The sequence below is a fragment of the Beta vulgaris genome, chromosome 2 (genome assembly GCF_026745355.1).
Source record: "Beta vulgaris subsp. vulgaris cultivar EL10 chromosome 2, EL10.2, whole genome shotgun sequence".
Taxonomy (NCBI): Eukaryota; Viridiplantae; Streptophyta; class Magnoliopsida; order Caryophyllales; family Amaranthaceae; genus Beta; species Beta vulgaris.
In genome coordinates, this window is record NC_079203.1 from 18,208,195 (window position 1) to 18,218,008 (window position 9,814).

The following is a 9,814-nucleotide window of genomic DNA, read 5'->3' on the forward strand; positions in this document are numbered from 1 at the left end:
TCACCTTGATACTGAGTATGGTGAAAGCTCCAAACAAAATCAATTGCTCTCAAAGCAGATGATGAAGATGATTCGGATTCAAAAGAAGAAGAAGCAGCCCTCATGGTTCGAAAATTTCGAAAGATGTACAGGAACATGAAGAATGGAAACTTCAAAGGTAAAACTAAGAAATTTTCTAACAAAGCTGCTTGTCATAAATGTGGTAGTACAGATCACTTCATCAAGGAATGCCCTCTTTGGGAAAATGACAAAACCAAAGAAAGGAACAAGGAACGCTTTGCTGAAAGGAACAAAGAATCAAAGGCTCCTTTCTCTAAGGAAAATGTACGCAAAGCTATAATAGCTGCTTGGGGAGATTTAGAGACGGAAGAAGAAGAGGAACAACAAACTGAAGAAACAGCAAACCTTTGCCTCATGGCAAACACTGACGAAAAAGAAGATGAAGAAAAAGTTGAGGTAAGTCAACATGGTCTTGAGTCAGACTTAGATTGTAAAACTATGCCTGAAATATATGATCTTCTTTATGATGCAATTCTTGAATGTAGAGATGAACGTGAAAAACGTAAACAAACGGAACAAGCCTTAAAAGTCTGCAAGGAACACATAGAATGGCTAAAGAAAATGAGAACAGATGTCGAAACAAGATTCTTTGATTTATTTGATAAAAACTTGAAAATCAAAGAATGTTATGAAAGTTTGAAAAATGAAAATTATCTAATTAATTTAGAGATTTCACACTTGAAGGAGTTTGTCCCTGTTAGAGTTCCTTTGATATAAGATCAACCCCTTTGAAAGGATACATATCTGAAATTGAAAATTTGAATAAAGAGAAAAATATTTTAAAGGAACAGATCTGTCACTACTACAAAAATGGCCAAAGAGACTACCTATAGGAGACCGGTTGAGGTTACTAACCCATTTCTTAAATATAGGAAACCATTGATTATCTAAAACCAGTCTCTTAAGTTTAACTATTTGACTAATTAAAAAAGTTGTTGTGAAATAATAGACTGCTTCCAAGTAAAACCGGTTTCCTTGAAATATTCTAATTTTTTAATTCATTTTTTTTTTCAACATAATACACTATGATACGTATATATTTTTCTTGATGTGATATAGGAGACTATTTCTAACTAGAACCTGTTTCCTTTATAAAATATTTTAATTTTAAAATAGTTACTCATACCAAATTCAAGCCATACAGCGGTTTAAAATTCAAACTCTCCCGCCTTAACAAAATTCCTCTCGAAAAACTCCCACCCCTTCAAATTAAAAAAAGTCTTCCAACTTCCCCCTACTTCCTCACTCTCCCAAATTATTTGGGACTTTCCCGCTTCATTCAAGCCCACGTACCAGTACCACAATTCATTTTTATTTTCACACCCACACTCTCTTTCTCTCTCCTCTTTTATGACCCTTCTACTTTGCTTCACTTCTCCGGTTCTCCCTCTTTCTTCGCCGCCTCACTCATCTCTCTCTCCTCACTCAAGCTCTCACAATGGCGAAATGAAAATTCGTCAACAATAAACCTCATTCTGCTTCTGCTTCTGCTTCGTCGAATAGTAAGAAATCTAAGGTAATTGAGAGTGAACAGGTCGACAATGGAGGAAGTGAGAATATAGGCTTAGTTTTAATGGAGAGAAAATGAAGATTCTCTATCTTCGGTGAGTTCTGGCCGGAAAATTGCTCGGAAATTGGTTCAAAATGAAGAAATGGCCGGAAAATTCCTTGGAGATTCTCTTCCGGCAGATGAAGCTAAGCAGCGGTGGGCGGTGGCCTCATCGTCATCTTCCGAAGGTTTTTTTTCTTGATTTTTGATAAAAAAAACTACATTTTTTTTTTTTTGTAACTTTCTGATTTCTTCTTTGTGATTTAGGTTGGATAAGGATCAAAGAGACCTAAACGTATGTTTACGACTTACATTTATAATCTTATTAAAGTTTATGAAGATGTATTGAATTTAGATCTTGAAGTTTTGTTATGTTATTTCTTCAATAATACACTGTTCTATTGTAGTGTAAATTAAAAACTGAAATTTGGTGTAATTTTAGGTTTTTTTGTGTGTGAATAATTTTGGTTTGGTTTAGTAATTTCTCATGATGATTTTTAATTTTCCTATTTTTCTTCCTACTCTTATTTGCAATTTTGAGAGCTAATTAGCTCAAATTTGTATGCACTAGAGATTGCTCTAAAAATTATAAAATTAGTGATGTTGAAGGCATTGGAAAAGTGTTGTGTGATGGAGAGTGAATCGACCAAAATTGTTGGAAAATTGTTGTGTGATGATGAATGGACAGAACATAATTTTTTACAGTTCATGTTAATCAACGGAATTATAAGTTCTGGTCCCTTCTTTTGACTATAAGTTTTGATCGACCATGGTGGTGTGACTTTGTCGGTTCAGTCCTGTTCCTCAGCTGCCAGGTTGCAGGAAAATTTGCAAACTCCATGTTCTTCTGCTAAAACCTAAGACGATGGCTGACTAAGTTAAAAAGGCTCTTCCATTTCGCCAATCGTTGTGTATTGTGTAAATACTTAGGACCACTTGGAAGTGATGCGCTTGATTAGTAATGTTAGCTGGTTTTGAGCTTTTGCATTCATATATGTGGGTAGTTTAAGATATAGCTTTAGTTGTCGACTTGTTCACATCATAATTATTATTGCCTTTTGACATCTCTAGTTCAGAATATCTTTAGTGAACTTTGTATTGGACTAGTGAACTAGATATAGTGATTGAAGCATGTTAAACCGAATCATAACTAGATATTGTATTATTACTGTCATCTTCTTTTTGTGCCTCTATTTTTCTTAAGAGTCATTTGTGTTGGAGTTCGAATTGCAGGCTATGGATTATCAGGGCGGGATTTGAGGGCCGCAGCGCAAGACTATCGAGGGAAGAGAAAGTTGGTGAAGATGGGCTCCAAAGCCGTCCTTGGTGCTATGAGAGCGCTATGAGAGCAAGCTGACTGTCCTCTTATTATTTAAACAATCACTTATTCCCAATACATAATTGATGAGCTAAGAGATATGTGGGTGAATTATTTAAACTATCAAACACAAGATGATGAGGATTGAAGACCGATCTTGCTCTTGTACATATTATTTGATTATTTTAGAATTTTAGTTTTAGTAGCTAGCATTAGATTATAGAAACTTTATTTTAATATATTAGAAGAAATTGATGCTTTGAATGAAATTGATTTTGTATATAAATTAAATGTAGCAAATATTTTTTTGACGTGATGAATAAAGCAAGCAAGAATTTATGTTTAATGATACTATTGTGGCTATCTATAAATCGTTATACAAACCTGTCAAAAAAAATTTCAAAAATATATTTTTTTATTAAAAAAAGCTTATATACAAGGAGCCGCAAATACATGATAATGTATGTATATTGTAACATTTTACTTAAAAAAAAAAACGTATAACAAACCTAAGAAACCGGTTGTCGTCAATAAATGGTTTCAAAGGGTTAGGAAAGGAGACTGGTTTTTAATGTCAAATGGTCTCCTAGCCTCTTTACATATTATATATACACTTATCTAAGAGACTGGTTTACCTGTCAACTGGTCTCCTAAATAAACAAGAAACCAGGCATTATAACCGGTCTCTTAACCTAGGACACCTGTGAGATGGAGATGTGTTATAGTCTGGTTTCCTAGGCCATTTTCAACCGGTTTCCTAGGCCTTTTTTGTAGTAGTGTGTAATCTTAAAAAGGAACTGGTTGTCGCAAGGAACAGAGGCAAAATCATGAAAGTTCCTAAGTGGATTGAGAAACCACAGACCAAGAGGAAGGAAGGTCTTGGTTTTGAAAACTACAAGAAAAGGAACAAGACAAAGAAATATGTTGATCTACCTAGTGATAAGTTTTGTATGTATTGTGGCAAGGTAGGTCATTACATAAATCAATGTCAATTAAAAACTGAGATGATTGGGAAAAATGTGACAATAAGTAAGAAAAAATGGGTTGTCAAAACAAATCTGTCTAGTCAAGAACATGAACCCACGAAAGATGGGGTTCCTACAACTAACACCTAGTTGATTTTTGCAGGTTGGAGTGAGGGGGAACAACACATGGTATCTCGATAGTGGTTGTTCCAAGCACATCACAGGAGACAAAACTAAGTTTCTCTCACTCATAACCTATGAAGGTGGAAGTGTAACATTTGGTGATAATAAGAAAGGTAACATAGTTGCCATGGGTAAGGTTGGTAAGTCACCACTACACTCCATTGAAAATGTATTTTTAGTTGAAGGTCTAAAACATAATTTATTAAGCATTTCTCAATTCTATGACAAGGGAAATAATGTAAAATTTGGTAAAGAAAAATGCTTGATCAACAAAATTAAAACTAAGAAGGTTATCTTGGAAGGAACAAGGAAAGGGAACACATACATTGTGGATCTAGACCTTGTTCCTCAAATCAATTTAACTTGTCTTAGTGTTATTGAAGATGATTCACTTCTTTGGCACAAGCGTCTAGGACATGCTAGCTTTTCATTACTTGAGAAACATAGATCAAAAGATCTTGTTTTAGGATTACCATCCATAAAATTTCATATTGATCAAGTTTGTGATGCATGTGCACGAGGTAAGCAAGTAAGATCCTCTTTCAAATCTAAAACGATTGTAAGTACCACTAAACCATTAGAATTAATTCATATGGACTTATGTGGACCCATGAGAATTCAAAGCAGAAGTGGAAAGAGGTATGTACTTGTGATTGTAGATGACTACTCTAGGTATACTTGGGTTATTTTTCTCACTAGTAAAGATGAAACTTATGATGAGTTCCTTGTCTTTGCTAAAAGAGTTCAAAACTTAAGTGGTCATAAAATAATGCACATTAGATCAGACCATGGCAAAGAATTCGAAAATTACAAATTTGATGACTTAAGCAGAGATAATGGCCTAGATCATAATTTTTCTGCCCCTAGAACACCACAACAAAATGGTGTTGTAGAAAGGAAAAATAGAACTTTGGAGGAAATGTCTAGAACCATGTTGATTGCTAGTGAACTTCCAAGGAACTTTTGGGCTGAAGCTGTTAATACTGCTTGTCACATAATTAATCGTGCAATGATGACACCTATCATTAATAAAACTCCTTATGAACTTTATTTTGGAAAGAAACCAAATATCACCTATTTTAGAACATTTGGCTGCAAATGTTATGTGCATAATAATGGAAAAGATAATCTTGAAAAATTTGATGCAAGGAGTGATGAAGCAAACAGGTTGATGACTATGAGATTGGGTTAATACAACCAAGTGAAAGGAATGCAGATGCACAAGAAGAAGAAGAAGTGAAAGAGGAAAGGAACGAGGAATTTGAAAATAATGACATCAATGATGTTCCTGTTCCTCAAGGAGGAGAAGATGTTCATGTTCCTCAAAATGAAGGAATTGAGTCCACCGAGGCAAATAGAGGAACAACTTATCAAAGTTCCTCATCTACTCAAGGAACTCATGAGGAACAACATGTTCCTATAAGAGAGTTTCAACCAAAACCATGGAGACTACAAAAATCACATCCAATGGAACTCATAATCAGCGACCACTAGTAGAATAAATGTTATTTGCTGCGGTGATATTGCTGCGGTTTTAGCCATACGCCGCAATATATCACGTAAAAAAAAAGTAAAATATGAAATAAAGATATTGCTGCGGTTTTTGCTTAAAAACCGCAGCAATATAGTGTAAGCAGAAATTTTTTTGAAAATAGTTGACTATTTGACCAAATATATTGCTGCGGTTTTTGTCAGAAACCGCAGCAATATATTAAAATATTATTAAAAAATAATATTTTAGTATATTGCTGCGGTTTTTGACAAAAACCGCAGCAATATTGTTAAAAGAAATATATAAAAGCGTGGTTTCACTTAGGGTTTCACTTAGGGTTTTTTTTTTCATCTCTCACTCTTTCATCTCTCAGCGCCTCTCTCCCTTTTCTGATCCTCTCTCCTCTCCTCTCCTCTCACACGGTCAATCCTCTCTTTCTCCTTCTCTCAGGCGCCTCTCTCTCTCTCCTCTCATCCTCTCTCTCTTTCACCTCGTCGCCATCATCAACCTTCTCTCTCCTTCGCCGCCGTCGGAAATTGTTCGAATTAGATCTCGAAACTTTTTCGCACAAATTTCAGTTTAACTCAAAGATCAAGTCTTGGGTATGTCTTACTCAAAGATCTCGAAGTAGATCAGTTTGCTCCTCCTTTTTCGTCTCACTCCTTTCGCACAAATTTCAGTTCGTCGCGTCGGAAATTGTTCAAAGTGGTGCGGTTGTCGATGTCGGCGGTGAAATTGTTCAGTCACCTCGGCGGTGTCGACTCGGCGGTGAAATTGTGCGGTCAGCTCGGCGGTGTCGACTCGACCTCGGCTTCTAGATGTCGGCGGTGAAACTTACAAAGTCATGAATTATTGATTATTATTTTTCTTTGCTGCAGAATTAATATTTTGTTTTTGGCAATTCTTGATATTAATGCTGAAATTCTGTAGAATTCCTGTAGCTGGAACAGTTATTCGCCAATTTAGTGTAATGAATTGAAATGTATAATGATGTTATTTGAAGTTCCAATTTTCATTTTGTGTTTTCAGTTCTATAAATTCAAGCTGTTAATTTTGTACTTCGATTTTATTTTAGATTGGTGTGTATCTCTATTTTTTTCTTTTTCGTTTCTTTTAAATTTTTCTGTAATTATTATTTTTTTGTTAATTTTGTACTCGGCTTCTTTGTCATGAATTGTCTGTTTTTATTTATTTTGTAATTAGGGTTTGTAATATATTATTTTTATTATATATATATATATATTAGTTACTTTTGTGATGTTATTGTTCTGCAATAGCTTCTTGGATTTAGAAATGTTTATATTATGAGCATATTATAACTCACAATCATTCACGCTTTGAGTAATTGGAAAAAAAAGAAAAATATTTTTTACCTGCCGTGCCTATATTGCTGCGGTTTTGGATAGAAACCGCAGCAATATACCTGTATTTTTTAATATTTTAAAAAGACATATTGCTGCGGTTTGGCCTAAAAACCGCAGCAATATTTGTCGATATTGCTGCGGTTTAAAACCGCAGCAATATAATTAATACCTATTGCTGCCCTCTTAATTGCTGCGCGCCCAAATCCGCAGCAATAGGGCACTTTTTAACCGCAGCAAATAGCATTTATTCTACTAGTGGACATATCCAAAGGTACGTAAACTAGATCTCAGTTAAGGAACTTTTGTGCATTTCATGCGTTCCTATCAATGATGGAACCAAGAAATCATGAAGAAGCCTTAACTGACTCTGATTGGATTACTGCAATGCAAGCTGAATTAAATGAGTTTGAAAGAAACAAGGTATGGCATCTAGTTCCCTCATCTAAACAACAAAAAGTAATTGGCTTAAAATGGGTGTTTAGAAACAAACTAGATGAATATGGAACCATTGTAAGAAACAAAGCTAGACTTGTAGTAAAGGTTATAATCAACAAGAAGGAATAGATTATGAAGAAACCTTTGCTCCTGTAGCTAGATTAGAAGCCATTAGAATTTTAATTGCATTTGCTGCTTACATGGGATTTAAACTATATCAAATGGATGTTAAGTGTGCATTTTTAAATGGCTATCTAAACGAAGATGTATATGTTGAACAACCCCCTGGCTTTGAAAATAATAATCTCCCAAATCATGTCTACAAGCTTGATAAAGCTCTTTATGGGTTAAAACAAGCACCTAGATCATGGTATGAGAGATTATCAAAGTTCCTTTTAGAAAACAATTTTAAAAGAGGAAAGGTTGATAAAACCTTGTTCCTAAAATCTAAAGGAACTGAATTTTGCTTGTTCAAATATATGTTGATGACATCATATTCGGAGCTACTAATGAAACATTGTGCAAAGAATTCTCAAGTCTCATGAGTAATGAATTTGAAATGAGTATGATGGGTGAGTTAAATTTCTTTCTTGGATACAAATCAAACAAACTGAAAAGGGAATAATTGTCACCAACAAAATACATAAAGGAACTATTAAAGAAATATGGCCTCGAAAACTCAAAGATAAATCACACTCCTATGGGAACTTCAACTAGATTAGATGAAGACTCCATAGGAACAAGTGTTGATCAAACAAAATATAGAGGAATGATTGGTTCACTTTTGTATCTAACTGCTAGTCGTCCAGACATAGCTTTCAGTGTTGGTTTGTGTGCTAGATTTCAAGCAAATCCAAAGGAGTCTCACCTACTACTGTAAGAGAATTCTTAGATATCTTAAAGGAACAGATGATCTTGGACTCTACTATCCAAGAAGTGATACATTCGAGCTAAAAGGATATGCAGATGCAGATTATGCTGGAGATCTTGTAAATAGGAAAAGCACCTCAGGTATGGCACAATTCCTTAGTCATAGTTTAGTTTCTTGGAGTACCAAGAAACAAAACACAGTTGCTTTATCCACTGCTGAAGCAGAATATGTAGCAGCTGCTGCATGTTGCTCTCAAATGCTTTGGATAAAACAACAACTTAGTGACTATGGAATAAACTTTGATTGTGTTCCTATTTATTGTGATAATACAAGTGCTATAAGTATTTCTAAAGATCCAGTGCATCATTCTAGAGTAAAGCATATACATATCAGACATCACTTTTTAAGAGAAAATGTTGAAAAAGGTTTGATTAAACTTGAGTTTTGTCAAACTGAGAATCAGATTGCTGATTTCTAACTAAGCCTTTGCAAAGGATAGATATGAAAAATTAAGGCTTGAGTTAGGTTAATAAAAATTAAGTGATTGTTCCTATGTCATTCCCCCATGTTGAATCAATTTGAGTGACTTTGTGTGCTAAAATAATTGTGTTTAATTGCCTAAGACCATTGCAAATTGGAATGTTACAAAACATAAACATGAATTCAAAGAAATTAAACAACTCACAAATGTCACATAATACTCCCCTTACTGTTCCTAAGGTTAAGAAACATGCATATATGAAGGACATTGATATGTAGCATTAGTTGTTCCTATAGCACAAGTTCCTTAGCATTTATTTTCTTTCAAAAATTAAAATCATAAAAATCCGAAAAATCCAAAAATAAAAAAGGAATCAGATTTAATTAAATCTTGATTCTTATTTATCATCTTTTCTTTTTCTTTTTATTTTTTATTTGTTTTATTTTTTCCCGCGTGTCATAAACACTATTACATGCAAAACTCCCTCCTTCAATTCATCATTATTAGAAACCGTGTTCCTCCAACTCTTCATCTTCACCATAGCCGAAAGAATTCATCACACCTCTTGATACTCCATAAAAACCTCAATTTCTTCTCAAATCATGGCAAAAACCTCACGCAATCTCCTTTTCCAACATCAAAAACTCCACATTCAAAATAAAATTCTCTTCCCAACCAAAACCCTTGAAACCGACCAATTCAAAAAACCCCATAGAAAACAACAATTAGAATCTCCAAGAAGGAGTATGCGTAGAAGAAAGTTAATTGGGGAAGATGATGAAGAAGAAACCCCGGAATCAAACGGGGGAAGAAGAAGAAATCACGCTGTTCCTTCCAAAGGAACTGTTTCTTCATCTTCCAAGAAACGGGTCGAACGAAGTGAATCTAGGTATGTATTGGGTTTTTGTGTAGATTTAGAATGGGCAATAAAGTAGAATTTCTGAATTAACTTCCATTCTAAAGGAACAGGCATGGAATTCTTGTTTGAATTCGCCTTTAACAACGCACTTGTTCCTTTAGCATGGATGAATTTTGTGCAAATTTTACTAACACTAATGGTCTTTGCACAACTGAGGTTAGAGGAAAGAAAATTAAG